Raw genomic sequence first — 16,600 nt, 5'->3', positions numbered from 1 at the left:
GAAAATTAAGAACTATTCATCAAAAGCAACATTAAAAGAACTCACAAGTCTATCAATTGATGAACAGATAAATCAAATATGGTATATCTGTAAAATGGATTATATTCCATGATAAAAAGTGAACAAAATTCTAATACATGCTACAACATGGATGAACCTTAAAAACATGCTAATTGAAAGAAGCCAGTCAAAAAAGACCATATAATGTGTGATTCCATTTATATGAAATGCCCAGATTAGGCAAATCCATAAAGACTGAAAGATTAGTAGTTGCTAAGGCCTGGCAGAAGGGGAGAAGGAGGGAGTGGATGTAGGATTTCCTTTGGGGATGACGAAAATATTCTGGATTTCAATAGTGGTGATGGTTGCAAAACTTTTTCAATGTGGTGAAAACCACTGAATTATAGACTTTAAACAGATGATATGTAAATTATATCTCACTTTTAGAAAGTGCATCAAAAAAGACAACAGTAAGAGTGAAAAGGCAAACCACAGACTGGGAAAAAATATTTATAATGCATATCTGGAAAAAGACTTACATCAAGAATATATAAAGAGTGCCTACAAACCAAAAAGAAAAAGACAACCCAATTTAAGAAAATTGCCAAAAGACTTTAATAGGCAGTTCCCCAAAAATGATTATACAAAGGTCAAAACTTAGGAAAGATGCTATACGTCTAGAGTCATCAGGGAAGTATAAACTGTCACCACCCATGAACCAGAATGCCACTAATTAATACTAGTTGCTGGTGAGGATGTAAACAACTGGTATGCTCATTCACTGCTGATGGTAATGTAAACTGGTGCAGTCACTGCAAGAAACTGTTTGACAGATCTTCCGAGGCAAAACACATATCTACCGGTGATGCACCAATTCCTTTCCTAAATATATACCTAACAAAAATGAGTGTACCAAACAGAAATCTACCCACCCAGTGACATGCTCAAGAATGTTTACAGCAGCTTTATTCATAATACCTCCCAAATGGAAACAAACAAAATGTCTTCCAGTTGCAGAATGGATAAATAATGAAATACTGCTTAGCAATAAAAACAAAGAAACTAAGGATACAAACAACAACATGGATATATTTTTTAAAAAACATTTTTACCACTTAGAAAAATTTTTTTTGTAAAGTTTATTTTATTTATTCAGAGAGAAAGGGAGGGAGGGAGGGAGAGAGAGAGAGAGAGAGAGAGAGAGAGAGAATCCCAAGGAGGCTCTGCACTGTCAGCATGGAGCCCGATACAGGGCTCAAATTCACCAAGTGTGAGATCATGATCTGAGCTGAAACCAAAAGTTGGATGCTTAACCAATTGAGCTACTCAGGCATTCCACAACATGTATGTTTAAGTGAAAGACATCACTCACTACAGAGTGCATACTAAATCATTCGGTTTATAGGAAGTTTAAGGAAAAACAATCAATGGTGATAGATGTCAGCTTAGCAGCTTTTATAGAAACGTAGGGACTGGAAAGGGGCACGAGGGAGCCTCCTAAGGTGCTGCAAATATTCCAAATCTTGATCTGAATGATGGTCATAGGGTCAAAATTCCCATATATTGACTTTGTGCTTATACACAAGCATGCCATTTTTTATATATGTAAAAAAAATCAAGTTGAGTGAAAAGCAAGTGATAACAAATATGCAGATTCCCTATCAAAATCCCAGCTGGCTTTTTTTTTTTTTTTTTGCAGAAAATGACAAGCTGATTTTAACATTTGTAAGGGAAATGCAAGACACTCAGAATAGTCAAAACACTTTTGAAAAAGGACTCGTGGTTAATTTCAAAACTTACTCCAAAGCTATAGTAATCAAGATACTTTGGTACTGGCATAAGCAAAGACCTATAGACCAACAAAATACAAAAGAGTCCAGAAATAACCCTTATATTTATGGTTAAGTGATTTTTGACAACAGTGCCAAGATAATTAAAGAGGAAAATTAAAGAGGAAAAAAACAGTCTCTACAACAAATATTGGGACAACTAGATAACTGCATGTAAAAGAATACAGGTGGACCTTTTCATTATGCATCCCACAAAAATTAAGCACAAATGGACTACAGATCTAACTGGAGGAGCCAAAGCTATAAAACGTGTAGAAGAAAATAATGAAGGAAACTTGCATGACCTTAGGTTAGGCAAAGCCCCATTAAGATATGACACCAAAAGCAAGTAACAAAAGAAAAAAGATGAAGTGGACTTCATCAAAACTAAAAACTGTTAACAGCTTCAAAGGACACTATCAGGAAATAAAGAGGATCAACTCATAACATTGAAGAAAATGCTTGCTATAAGAGACTTGTATCTAAACTATATAAGAAACTCTTAGAACTCAATAATAAAAAGACAAATAATCCATAAAAAATGGACAAAGGATCCACAGAAAATATATAAATAGCCAATAAGCACAAGAAAGAATGCCTAGTATTTCATTAGCCACTAGGAAAATATAAATCAAAACCACACTGTGGTACCACTTCACACCCACTAAAATGGCTATCGTCAAAAAGACAGATAATAACAAGTGTTAGCGAGGATGTGAATTAACCTCATATGGTTAAAAACAGAAAAGGGTATTATAAGACTTGTATCTCAAGAAGGCTGTTAAAAGACATACAAGCGTCATTTCATATATGTATACATGAAATAACGCATCTATAAATATGTAGATATGCATGCATTAGGGTGTACATAGCCAGAAGGGCTCTTGGGGAGGTGTATCCAGAGCTCTGAAGTTATTTCTTCCGGGAGTAATGGAGTCTTTGGCCATTTTGGTTTGTTTGCTTCTGCATTATTTCATTATTATTCAGCAAGCAAGTTATCCATGTTACTTGTGTAATGAACAGAAAGTTTTGGAGAAACAATTGCCAAAAGGCAGTGTACAAAGAATGGTCTGGAGGTGGCATGGATTTTCAGGGGAGGCAGTCACCATCACACAGTGACAAAATGGAAGGACAAAATTCATGGAGACTTTTTTTTTTTTGAACTGGAAGGTTGGGTGCATTTTGTCCAGGAAAGGAGATGATGTGGAAATTCAGGAGAATGGGTCGGCAGCGTGACAAGCCCAGCATTGTCTAGGTCTCAGTTTTTAGAAATATATTCATTAAGTAACATATATTCACTTGGATCTGTTCCTGTGAGGAAACCACAGACAGATGTCAGTCGAGAAGATTCATTTTAAGAAGGAAAGAAGGAAGGAAGAAGAGGAAAAGAGGAAGGGAGGAAGATGGCAGGGAGGAGTGACAGGGGGGCAAAAAAAAGACCAAAGCCAGGAGGTGAAATCCCACTACCATTTTAAGCAATCAGACTTGCTAAAACATAAAAGTTCTTGGGGCCCTGAGTGGCTGAGTCGGTTGAGCATCAGACTCTTGATTTCAGCTCAGGTCATGATCTCACAGTTCATGGAATTGAGCCCCATGTTGGGCTCTGTACTCACAGTGCAGAGATGCTTGGGATTCTCTCTCCCCTTCTCTTTTTGCCCCTCCCCACTGCTCTCTCCCTCTCCCTCTCTCTCAAAATAGATAAATGAAAACTTTAAAAAAAGACATAAAAGTTTTTGAATAATGGAAAGACATCATTGAAAGTTTTAGAATCCCCTGCATTCTATGCAATTCAGTTCTTTTCCCAGAGAGAAAAAAACTCTCAGAGCAGCTTCAGTAGTATTACTTTTTTCTTGCTAACTCTATTCTCTGCCTCACTGTCCAATTAGACTTTGTAATCAGGTAAAAGTACTTTTCAGAACTGCCTGCAGCTGGGATCCTGGCTTCCTTTACCAAGAGATGCTGGATAAAGACGGAAGCACATGTCCGACTTCACTACCTGGGTCATTCTTAGCTTCATCCTTGGGCTGGTCAAGGCTAGCACTTCTAGTTAGCCTGCCCTTCCATAGCTCATGCAAAGTCCAGCTTAGCCTTGGAAGTGTCTGATGCAGAAGAGTTGACCAAACCTGCTATGCGCCTATGTTAGGCCCAACTTCAGGAGGTTTAACCCCAATTCTAAGAATTCCTGTCCATGATTACTGGCAATTTTTCTTCACTTCACTTGTCGCCCTGGGGTTGGAGTGAAATGTAAAGACAAACGCACAGAGCCCTTGGGTAGAGATTTAGGACTGAGATTATCCCAAGTCTTCAATTTTAAAGCAGGGAAACCATTAATAAAAAGAGAGGCAGGCCAGTGGTACAAAAACACTTTTTAAGAGCTTGATCCGCCTCCCAGGGTGGACTTGCTAGAGTCACAATATTGTCTAAACTAATTGCCATGGCCCCAAAGTCCGCCAAGCAAGGAATTCAGTCAGCATGACTGTCCATCCCTTTCAATTTAAAATTAAATTAAATCTTTGGTTGTTTGCCTGAATTAATCGTTCAATTTGCAAAAAAACAATCAAACCTATGTTGTAAGTGGTTCCAGCTGTGGGCTGTTTTTTTTTCCCCCAGCAGCAGAGAAAAATTACTTAAGCATTTCGTAAACAAAACTGAGAGACTTTGGTTTTCTTTCAGAGATGAATGCATGTCTAAATGGTTGTTATCCTTGAACCTAGATTATATTTCTTCTTCCTTGGAACCCCAGAGCTGACAGTGATGAAGAAAATATAAACAGGTTGCCTTCTACTGCAAGGACATTGCTACCAACCTTGAATATATTTTAGGGGTCCTTGATCAAAGGGAAGAGAACAAGCAAACTACTCAATGTCACACCCACTGCTTAGTTTTGCCCTGGAGGATAACCAAGGTGAGTCACAGACGCTCACTCTAAACATACCTGCATACACGTGGGCATTGGACAGGTTCAAACGAACTCAACGTGATGGCTAGCATGAGTTTTCCAATTTGTAGTGGTTGTCACTGTCCTCTTCCATGCCAATTAATACAAAAGAAATTCCTGCTCATATTCATTTGAAGTTGTTAACAGGAGACAATATCTCACTTCTATGGCTGAAGGCCTTACCATCATATCTTTATGAACAATGCTACTACTTTAATATTGGGAGTTGTATGAGTAAGAATGCTACCCTACATAAATATGGCCTCAACAAGATTGTTAAACCATCAGTTAATCTTTATATTCAAGGCAAATGAAAGGGAAAGACTTGCAGATAAATAATTTTCTCCAAAGCCAGAAGCAAAGTGTGTATAATAAACTACACACTCCCCAAATAACAAGAATAAATCTATTTCATTTTTCCCCTTGTATACTGTGCTTATGAAACTAGAGCCTTGCTTGGCAAACACTTTATTCTAATATAAACAGTACAAAGATGAACACAATTCTTCTTACTCATGATTAATATATTTAGGAAATCACCTCTGAATCATTTAGGCAAAGCAGTCCAGTATATTCATGGTAAGGACAAATTTTCCCCCTCTTATGTGATTTATAAACAGTTTTTCACTTCCATTAGCCTTGAGAACTACAGGGACTTTTACCTCTGAGTTATTCCTAACATGAGAACATTACACAATGATATGTGTTTATCCTTTTAATCTGTGAAGGCAGAGGATGCAAAACATACATTCGGGATGCTAACAGAACATGGAAAATCTACCAACCAATCATGGAAAATGGTATAGGCCTGTGCACCCAACAAACTAGGGGAATTGGGGTTTTATGTGTCTGTGTGAGTGCTACAAGCCTACCAACTGATAAATAAAGCCTCTATGGGCATACAGCTGAGTTCCCATTTGTAACACATTGGGTAATGGGCTAGGTTTGACTTTAGATCTTTGCTAGTCATGAAGGAAGGATGTACTAAGCTAACTGTCAGTACAAACAAGAAATCAGAGTATATACCTGTCTCAGAGAACAAGCTGGCACTGAGACCTGTTAAACCAATAACCCAAATAATGCAAAGACCATGAATTTCTAGGGGGGAGCAGTGGGCTCCAGGTGTAGGCAAGGGGGGCACCAGCACAGCATTTTATGGTCATGAAATCTTCCTCCTAAGGAATCTTACTTGATTCAGTTCCCCATATCAACCTCGGGAGAAAAGATTTAAAAAAAAAACTATATTCATTTTACAGATGAGGAAACAGCCACTACATAACAGACCTAAGATGGGAACCCCAATGATTGAATCCTAAATCCACTCTACCAGACTTCCATATCTAGCTAGTCAACAGCAGGTCAGCCATTCTGAGTATTTCTCCAATTGTAAAAGGGGAATAAAAGCATCTTATAACAGGGTTGTCATGGAGATCTGATGAGAAAAATTGTGGGTAGCAGTTAAGATGCTTTGGGCTGTAAACTAAAAGAAAAATCCAATTTACCATGGCTTTAAAATAAAGCAATTTATCAGCTCCTGGACCAGGAAAGTCCACAGTGGAGGGACTGCAGGATTGAGCTGATCTAGAGGTCGATGGGGAGCCAGCATGAAGCTTCTCTTGGCTCTGTCTTCCTCAGTATGTTGGCTTCGTACCCAGGCTGGCTGCCTTCATGGTGGAGAGAAGACTGTGTGCAGCTACCAGGATGCATGGCTTCTCCTCCGCACCATGGAGAATGGAACAGCTTCCCTTCTCCCAACCATCCAGCTGAGCACCCAGCTTCACTCTGACTGGATGACCAGCCCCACGTCCAGGTAAGTGGCAGGGAACATGGCAAGGATGCACCCGCTTCCCTCTGTGAAATCAGAAGAATAGATGCTCTGGAGACAGCTGGGATAGCAACCACAGTCCGTAGAATAGAGTCCCGTCATGCAGCACACCTCTGAGCCCTCTGAAAGCACTCAGGATGTCCCAGCATTTGACATTATCTTTGAGTCTCCCTTTTTCATGTATAAAGGGGGTACTTGGTTGTATTCCTTCAGTTATTAACATTCCTTCAGTGATTAACATTAATTATCACAGCAGGTAGCATTTACTGAGCATATACTACGTGCCTGGCACTGTACTAAGTACTTGATTTGTTTTACATCAATTATTCTTCACTCTGGTCATTGTGGGAGGAAGTAATCTAATTCTTATTCTGCAGACAAGGAAGCTGAGGCATAGAAAAGCCAACTAATTGTTGAAGGTCATAAAGAGACTTATTTGTGGGGTTGATACTAGCCCCTTGCTCTTTCTGATTTAGAGACGTCATTCCTAAATAAATCACAATCTGATTTTTCAGGAAAAAACAGTGAAATAGCATTTCTCTAAAAGGATTTTAATAATTCATACTATTCATTTTTCCCCGTGTGTAGAACATTACACGTGGTTATCAGATGTCTTATCATTAGTGTTGCACTAAGAAATAATCTATTCCAGGGGGCATCTGTATGGTTCAGTCAATTAAGTGTCTGACTCTTGATTTTGGCTCAGGTCATGATCTCACCATTGTGGGATCAAGCCCCACATTGGGCTCCATGCTGGGTATGAAGCACTTAAAATTCTCTCTTCTTCTCCTTCTGTCCTTCCCCTGCTCATTCTCTCGTTCTCTCTCTCTCTCAAGGAAAAAACAAAATCTATTCCAGTGGGGTGCTAATCCTGAAAAATCACACACACACACACACACACACACACACACACACACATCATCTGCTTGATGACGTGAATTTGGAAAACACATTGTACCTCTCCAACAGCCCCTGTCATATGAATTCTGGCTATCCAAATTCAGGGGCTATGAAGATACAAAGAGGGAAGGCTGCCTTTGACTCCGTCCCCCTGGCCCCACCCCCGGCCATATTCATTTTCTATGACCAGGACAAATGTGCTCCCACTTGAGGGTCCTTGTGCATGTAGTTCATTCCAGACAGCTGCATGGCTTACTCTTGGGCTTCCTACCAATCTCGGCTCAAATGTTTCCTTTTCAGAAAGGAAAGTCTCATCTCCCCTCTGTACAAAATAGCTCCACCTTCCACCCCTATACTGCATTACTCTTTCATTTTTGCAGCGGATTTAGCACCATCTGTCTTACTAGCCATCTTGACTATTTGTGCTCCATCACTAGAATGCAAACACTGTGCTGGAGGCGCTTGGATCTTGTGTTCACTGCTGCGTCCCCAGCACCTAGCATAGTGCTTGGCATATGTTCCATGCTCAATAATGCAGATCAAATGAATAAAGAAACATATACTCTATTCTGCTTCTGAGAGAGTCACAATGTCCAGCATACCAAAGGCTCCGAGAAGTCTTGTTCAAGTTATTTAAAAATCTGTGTTGCCTAAATGTGGCCATTTAACATTTTTGGTGGGGAAAAAAAATACCCACCAACATTCCACACAACTAAAGTTGCTGGAAATCACTTTGGGAAATACTAAACTGCTATCTTATTTTATAGGTGAGGAAACTGAGCCTCTGAAGCATCCAGGGGTGCATCTAGGCCACACAGCAAGACAGCCAGTGAGCCCGGCCCTCGATTCCCTGTTCACGATGCATAGACCTCCCTGGGCTGCATCATCACCTCCCTGGGCTGCATTGATTGAAGATCTTTGGGGCTAATTATACCAGACACACTAATCAATAAACCCATCAATGAGTATTAATGGGCTATCTATCCTGTGCCCAGCCATCAGCACCTGCATTGTGACACTGAAAGTTCCAATGACACTTTTACAGGAGACACATTTTTTTCAAGAGCTGCTGATTGATTTCTTGAAGGCTGAGGTTCATGGGGAGATATGTTTTCTCAGACAGTGTTGGCTTCATTGATCTTTGCTGTGTGCCAATCCCATTCTTGTCATCTTATTATTTTTTACTATTTTGCTTCCCACTTTTACCTCCTTGGTACTTTTTTCCAAGCATATCTTGGTTATTGACCAAATGGGACACAACCCTGTTTGTGGGCCAAAGAAAATGCTCTGCAGCATCCATGGGAATAAAATTAGGTTGGAGAGGGCTGGAGAGAATGCCAGTGACAGGGGATCCCTCACAGGGCCGTACCCACCCTGACACCACTTCCTCACCTCCTACCCTCCCGCAGCTAGACTTCATCCCCTCCCCTCCAGAGAAGTTTCTCTTGTCAAGGACACAGGCAATTCCATGCCAGGCAATGACTCCTCAGACCTCTTATTATGTCACAGTCCAGAAGCTTCACACAAAGTGGCCTGCCCATCCTCTTGATGACATTTCCTATTCTTCAATTGCACAACACCGTGCTGCCTCAATTTCCTCGTGTACTGGCTGCCTGCCTCAGGTCCCCATCCTGGCCCCTGCTCCTCTGTATTCTCATCTCTCAACTTGGGAGCCCCCAAAGCTTATTAGTCTAGGAGCTCTCCTTTCCTCAACCTACATCCTTTGCCCAGGGAACAGTATTTGGACCAATGGATCTAAACAGCATCCCTCCCCCCCCCCCCACCCAGGCCTCTACCTTCACCACCACCAAAAAACAAAACAAAACAAAACAGAAAAACAAAAAAAAGGAAAAGATCCAGAACTATACAACCAAATGGCTATTTGCCTTTTATTGCTTATGTTACCTTGAACAATCAACCCCTCTCTCTGCTTCAGTCTCCGTCAGTCTGCAAAGGAGTGGGAAGCCCCGCTTCACAGGGTTGCATGGAGAACTGAATGACTCCTACATGTAAAGTCCCTAACCTGTAAACAGGCAGCAAAGGTCAGTACTTACAGTCACTGCATCTCTCTACCAGAGTATCTCATAGACATGCCCAAAACAGAATTCAAGATCTCTGTACTCCTCCCTGCCCACCCTACCTCTCCCTTGCAGGGTCCCGCTAAAAGTCTAAAATGGTTCAAAAGGTTCAGAAGCCACCACTCATGAAGAAAGTGCTCAGGGTGGCAGTAGGGAGAGCACCCTTCCCCCCCCCCCCCCACTGCATCCAGCAGGGGTCCTGCCCTTCCCAGGGCTCTAGTAGGGACCAGAAATGCCTACGGCTCACTGCACCTAAACCCTCAGTTGCCCTCGACTCAGAAAATCCAAGCCACCTACCTGTCAGGTGCCTCCCAATGTAGATGGTCCAGCCCTTTATCAACTAGAGCCTGACTCTAGTTTTTTGAAGAATCTGTTTCTTTGTTTGCTTTTATACCAGTCCTCGGGGACAAGGGCATCAGTGGTTTCATGTCACAAGGACAAGTGTCTTCTTCAGAGAAGGTAAGGGAAAAAATTGCTTGTTCGTGGGGGGAGGGTGGGCCTTTAGGAAAATAAGCTGGTTAATTTCTCAGTTAATTTTCAGATTTTCTTACCGAGAAAGATGATTCAACTATTGAAGTCTCAGGAGGGAAGCGGGTTTGAAAAGAATTGATCTAGAAAGGGCTCTTAGAAGCCCGACATTTTCTTTCTGGGACAGAACTCACTTGGCATCTCCCACTGTCCTGAAGCATCTAGAGTGTGTGGCCAGGACAATGAACTATGAGCATATTTTCCATGTGCCAGGACTTCAAGACCCCAAAGCCCTCTCTTGGAGGACGGAAGAGCTGTCTGCAAGGCTGCAGAGCTACCAATCAAATAGACACATTTCCTTCATAAGTACTCCTAGCTGGCGAGGTTCAAAGATGTCTGAATGAACTGGATGTGGTTATAGCCAAGTTCATTAGATACTCCCTGCCCTGCACTAGCCCCAGATACCCCTTAGGCAGTGGCTGGAGTTTGTTCTCAGCCCTCACACCTCAGCCTCTGACTCTGATTTCTACATCTGCTTGTGGCCCCTTAAGTGTCTACAAGCCACCTTCCCCAACATCTCTGCACATCCTGTTCTCCCAGATGGTGACACAGCTCTGGAAGTCCCTGAATACAATAACCCACCTTCCTACATGCATTCAGATGTCAAATGGAAACCACCAATGATGCGCTCACTGTGCTAAGAGTCATAAGCAGGTATTTCTGCACATACATTTGATGCCCTCAAGGTGCTCACCATCTGGAGCACTGGTTTTGAACCTTAGCTGCACAAAATAATCACCCAGAAAATTTTAAGGATGCCTGATGCCCAAGTCTTAATCCCCAGAGAGTAATTTAACTGGCCTGAGGTGAGGCCAGGGCCCTACAGGACTTGAGAGACATTCTAGGTAATCCTAATGAGCAGAAAAGTGAGCCCCACTAATGCAGTGGGCAGTTAGAATATGAGAGAGCGTTATTCCAGGGGCACGGTGTCCCTCAGCCCTCATGAAGGGGGAGATCAAGGGCCAGGGAGGCTTCCTGGAGGAGGTGGCCTCTGGGCTTTTTTAAAAAGAATGAGTGGGAGCTGGTCAAGTAAGTCAAAACTGAAAGGGGTGGAGAAGGCAGGCAGAGGGAAGAAGGGCAATGGTGGGGACAGAGTGAAGGGAGTGGAAACCATGCTGTATATCAAAGTTGAGAGGTTCTGAGTAGTGAGCTAAGGAGGTGAGGGCAGGCAAAAGCGTGTAGGGCAGTGTGGGCTTTTAGTATGCAGGCAAGAGAGACCACTCAAGAATTGTCAGGTGTGGTGGAACAAGATGAGATACCCAAGGGGGAAGCATCTCAGAGGAGGATGGATTGCCAGGGTGGGTCAGGGACTGGGCAGTGCGGGAGCTATTCGTGTATTTATTAATACATGGGCATCTCCTCTCTGCCAACACCCAGAAAGGAGAAAAGACAGGAGGCCACTGCCTGGGACATACACAGAGCTAGGTGCTTTACATGCACTGTCTTTGAAAGAAAAAAAAAAATCCTCACATAACATCATCCTACGTGGCTTTTGTTATCCCCATTTTACAGATGAACAACCCAAGTTAAATAACACTTGGGGGCCGCACAGCTAGTTAAGTGGCTGCATCAAGACTCCAACTCAGCAAAAGCAGCATTCCTAACCATTAAGTGTTTGCCCCTCCCTGCCTCAGACTGCATCCTAGGGGCTGCCAGCATCACTAATCACTCAGCTAATGTTTGCATTTTAATGGAGGCCTTCTGTTACCTTAAAGGAAAGCAATCACTTTTCCTAATTGATCCAGATGTCTGATGCCCCAGTGGCATGATCTAAGGGTATAACACCAACTTGCCCCCTGTAAATCATTCTGACTTGCACAGCAAATTCAGAGCCGGGTTGTTTTTTTTTTTTTTTTTTGTAGTCAACTTCTAAACTCAAAGCAGATCACCAACACAAGATAGAAAGTCTTGAGCTAGTTTCCTGCAACTTCTGGCCATAAGAAGGCTTATTAAATATGCAAACTCCCTCGGCTCAGCCAGGCTTCCTAAATCAGGATCTTGAGGTACGCTGTCTGGAATCTGCGCCGTACAAGTTTCCCCTAACTAACATCAGCCTGGAGCAGGCAGCTGGCTCAGTTCCTGTCTCTCCAGGAGGGGTTTTCCTCAAGTAATTGTTGCTTCCACTTCTTTCTGCACATCATCTTAAAGCTCAAGGATCCTGTGTGCACAGGTTTCAAGTGTGAGGTCTACCTTAACTGCCTGCAAAGCTGCAGCTCTTGGCATGGAGCCTTCCTGTCTCCCGTGTGTGCTACTGTTCAGCAGATCAAGTAACCTGTGGCGGCCCAGGTAGAAGAAAGGCGAATGGCAAAGCTAGAGATGAGAAGTATGGGCAGGGGCAGAGGTAACAGTCACAATGGCTTTTAGCTAATCAGTGATCTTTTCTCCTCCCACCAAAATGCATTCTGCAGCTTGAATCCTGCCTCATCTCCTGGTTTGAGTACCTACATGCAAAAATCCGCCCTCTGTCTTCTGGTGGTAGCTACACGGTGGGATGACTGGGTGGCCAGAGAGGCCTCTGGGGGTCAGTTAGGTTTTAGTAGCCTAACCACTTTAGAGTTTGCTTTAAGAACTAGAATTATACAAAATCACGTGCCTCAGCGAAAAATGCATTCATGTAGAAACTAACATGGAAAAACACCTGAACAGACCCACCCGGTCAGATGCCCCTGGTGATGGCTTTTAGGAAATGAGGCCCTTTGATCCCCAGCCAACTTCTGTGGCTCTGAATCTGAATGGAGTTTTCCTGGCCAAGCTCTTCATCTGGGATTGTAATTTAGTACAACGAGGCTGAAATGCTATCTTGAAACTCACTGAGAGACTCTGAATTCCCAAGAATTAGGGCAGAGGTGCAGCCATGCCCCAGAGACAGGCAGTGGCCTGCTCGAGGTCCCGGCCACTTAGCTGGAGATCTGAGCCTGGACGTCCCATTGCGCCAGCCCCTTGCCTTCCCAACTGGCAAGATTCCACAATTTGCCTCTTTCTGGGAGAGGCCCAAGGAGTGTGGTTAATGGATGTTTTTTGATCTTACACTCGAAAAAGCTAATCAAATGTTCAAAGACTAAACCCTGTGTAATTACAAGTTTGATCTAAGGTAAGACTCAAAAAAAGGAAATGACTCCCTAGGATAAATATTAGGAGAGATTTCTTTTGAGAGAACTAGGAGAGCCATGCTCCTGTGGCTGGTGTGCAATAATGACTTTTTGGTCCTATGGACAGCCATCCTGTCCTGGAAGATACCTGTGGGTGTAGAATGTTGAGCTCAGCGTCCATCTGACCGTTTGGCCCATTGATACAGCCACATCTAGGTGTACAAATCACTTCCCAAGTGTTTCAGGGCAGTGTCCGTGGCAACGTTCGCCTCACTGACAGGACCAGGTTCCAACTAACCAGCCCACAGTCCAGATGAGCTTTCCTGCCACCAGGTGGAGACTGACTCAAATCTATAAGCTGGCAGAGTCTTTACGTATTAGGAGGCAGGTTACATGAGTTGGAAATACACTCAAAGGTGGGCTACTCCAGTGATTCCCAAACCTAACTGAGACATCAAAGGGGCATTTAAAATAGACGGATGGCTTCTAATAGAAGATATTAAGGAAGTATTGTTTTGCAGAGTGTGGCAGCAGTGCTGGAGACACATAATGATTGACTTGAGAATATTCAGGCATAAATAAAAGAGGAGTTGTGTATATCAGGAAGGGTTCCCATAGGAAATCGTGGAACAAGCAAAGAAAGTAAGCAGGGAGCATTTGCTGTTTATAAGAATGTGGCCAAGGGATGGAGGAAGTAACGGCAGGGAAACTGCCATCTCTAGGCAGAGTGGCAAGGGGAGGGAGTGGATAAGGACCTGCAGACAGAGATGTAGTGATGGAGAAGTCAGGCTGCCATGAGTTGTGGCTCCAGAGAAGGAACACAGTCATTGCCAAACTTCCAGGAGGGAGACAGCCAGGGAAATACATGCACCAGCCTTGGTCTATTGTAACTTCCCAGTCCTTACTGGGAAAAAGGGTCTTGGGAAGCTGGTGAAGGCAGTAGCCCACCTACCCGAGGCCCAGAGGAGGATGGTGTGAACCTGGAAGGGTAGCTGGAGAATATTCTGCATGAAAGAGACGAAACAAACATGACAACACATTGAACGTGGTTGATATTGGTGATGTGTCCTTCAGTCGGTTTGGACATTTTCATTATTAAGTTAAAAACAACCCAGATTCTTAGGACTGGCTTCAGACCAATCAAATCAGACTCCTTAGGGAATGAAGCCCAGGGATCTGTGTTTCTGAAAAGATCCCCAGGTGCTGACCTCCCAACTAATCCAAGCTTCTCTTTTTCACTGAGGAAACTGGCAACAGGTTGAGTGACTCCATCAAAATCACAAAGAGCCAGTGGTAAAGACTGGATCAGAATCTAAGTCACCAGTCCCAGGCTGGTTCTTAAAACCAGTATGAGTAACAGCAGCAAGAACACAAGGGCCATTACAACCTCACTCTGAACGCTCAGTATGTGCCAGGCATGGGTCTTACATGTGTTATTTCATTAGGTTGCAGCAGAGATGCAATGAGTTAGCACATGTAATGGGTTTAAAACATGCCTGGCACATAAAATGCCTTGACCAATAGTAGATGTTATTACCATCAGATCCTTTTAACTATGACAACAATCTTCTGCAATAACTATTATTATTATTTCCTTTTTTTTTTTCTTTTTCGGATACACAAACTGAAGCATGGGTAAGCTAAGCCCCGCCCCGGGTGTTGTCCACATAGGAGGGATTTGGACATAGACCTGAAGGATTCTGAAGCCTAAACTCTTAACCATCATTCCCAGACTTACCAACCACACTGTCTTCTGAAGTCTGGGCTGTGTGGGCCACCCGATTTTCAGTTTGCTTCTCCAAATCACTCTTTGGGCTTGTGCGTCTGTAGCCCAGACATATCACACGTCACTCGTAGTATACATCTGGGACAGATGGGACTTTTCTGAGTTCCCTGAGGACAGCAGCTGAGCGTGCATGGAGTTCGTTAGCCTCACCATCCTACACTGTCTGGCACCCAGTTGGCAGCTAATCTATATGTTTTTGATGACTAAATGGAGAAAGGAGAATTCAGCCCTTAGAAATGGATGGTAATACACCCACCTGCCATGAGTCTGCCTTGCACCTTGGTAGTCATGGCTGATAGATTACCAAAGTCCTTGTGAATTCTAGAAACAGCCTCAAATTCCACAACTAAGCACATCATTCAGCCACAGCCAATGAACTAGACTGGGCTTGTAAGATGAAATTTATCGTGCTAGCCCTTAGCAGCAGATACATGGTTTGAAAAGTTTGGCACTCTTCAGCCAAGAATGTTATTGCTTGTTGAAAATAAGACCACAGATCCCAGAATCAGAAGGGCCTAGCCTGGGCCCTAGGCTGTCTAAATGACCATGAATGAGTCACCTGACTCCTCTGGGCTTGTGGTCCTTCCTTGGCTGTAAACTGAGAATGCCAACCTATTCATCCATCATGGCTATTGTAAGAATTAAAGGAGAAAGCACTTCCAAAAGCACCTGATACACTCAAAAGCATTACATACATGCAAATTATTATTATTAACAAAATATAGCCATAGTATCACTGGGCTTGTGAGAGTAGATGCTGTTTTTTTTTCTATGACATTAACTTCATACAATTAACAGATGTGTCCTGGGTAGCTCCAACTCTTCCTCGTTAACCCCTCATCCATGAAGGTAGGAAAACTCTGTAGCTTCTATGATCCACTGAAACATGGGCTCCCTAGCATTACTGTCTGTTGACTTCATCCAGGAGATTCTCCTTTCTTCCCTAAAACAATCTCCAAATGCAACCCTTTAGTTAAAGCAAACTCTCTGGCAGGGTTCAGACCTTCTTGCTTATGGGCAGAGACTACAATCCTTTATCTAAAAAGACATATTATGAAATTCAGAATTCTTTTGATATTTGAAAGATGTGGTATTGTATATATACTGTCTATTATTTAATACCTGTCATCAACCCCATTAATATTTCTGCATAACAAAACATAAATATTCATAGTAAATGGTCTAAATAGACAAGTCATAGCCTCCTACAAGAGGAAGTCAAAGTTTTGCAGCTCACTGTGTTTAGGTAGGGTTCAAGTCTGGCTGTCAAATGAGTTACCAAAAACAACAACAACAACAACAATAACAATAACAAAAATTAAGCTTTCAGAGCTTCCTGAATTTCAAAACTGCAGGTATGGGATTCTAGACCTGAACTTCTGTATTTCACAGAGAGGAGGTGGAGGACAGTAGGTGCCTGCCAGCAAGGATAATGGGAGTCAGGATCCCAATAGGTAGAAGTTCAAGTGCATGAAAAGGAGCCTCCTCTTTCATTAACTATGTGATTCTGCCTCCTTCTGCATTCCTGCATGCAGCTGCCAGAACTGATGCTCTAAAACAGTTTGTACTGTGCCATTCTCTGACCGAACACTCCTCCATGATGCCCCAACATTCAGCTCCTTACCTG

At 42.8% G+C, this 16,600-nt stretch overlaps 1 long non-coding RNA gene across 1 annotated transcript in view; it reads right to left on the bottom strand.

Annotated features, from left to right (window-relative positions):
* Positions 1–1,187: 1,187 nt before the first annotated feature.
* The window catches only part of LOC128314876 (uncharacterized), a 128,804-nt gene continuing 113,391 nt past the window's right edge, over positions 1,188–16,600 (bottom strand). Inside the window, exon 3 of the long non-coding RNA XR_008297039.1 lies at positions 1,188–6,618. This is a non-coding gene — a long non-coding RNA (uncharacterized LOC128314876). The remainder of the gene's footprint in view (positions 6,619–16,600) is intronic.

This window comes from Acinonyx jubatus, chromosome A2 (assembly GCF_027475565.1).
Source record: "Acinonyx jubatus isolate Ajub_Pintada_27869175 chromosome A2, VMU_Ajub_asm_v1.0, whole genome shotgun sequence".
Classification (NCBI taxonomy): domain Eukaryota; kingdom Metazoa; phylum Chordata; class Mammalia; order Carnivora; family Felidae; genus Acinonyx; species Acinonyx jubatus.
Note: the sequence above shows the minus strand (reverse complement) of the source record. Positions and strands in the feature narration are given on the sequence as shown.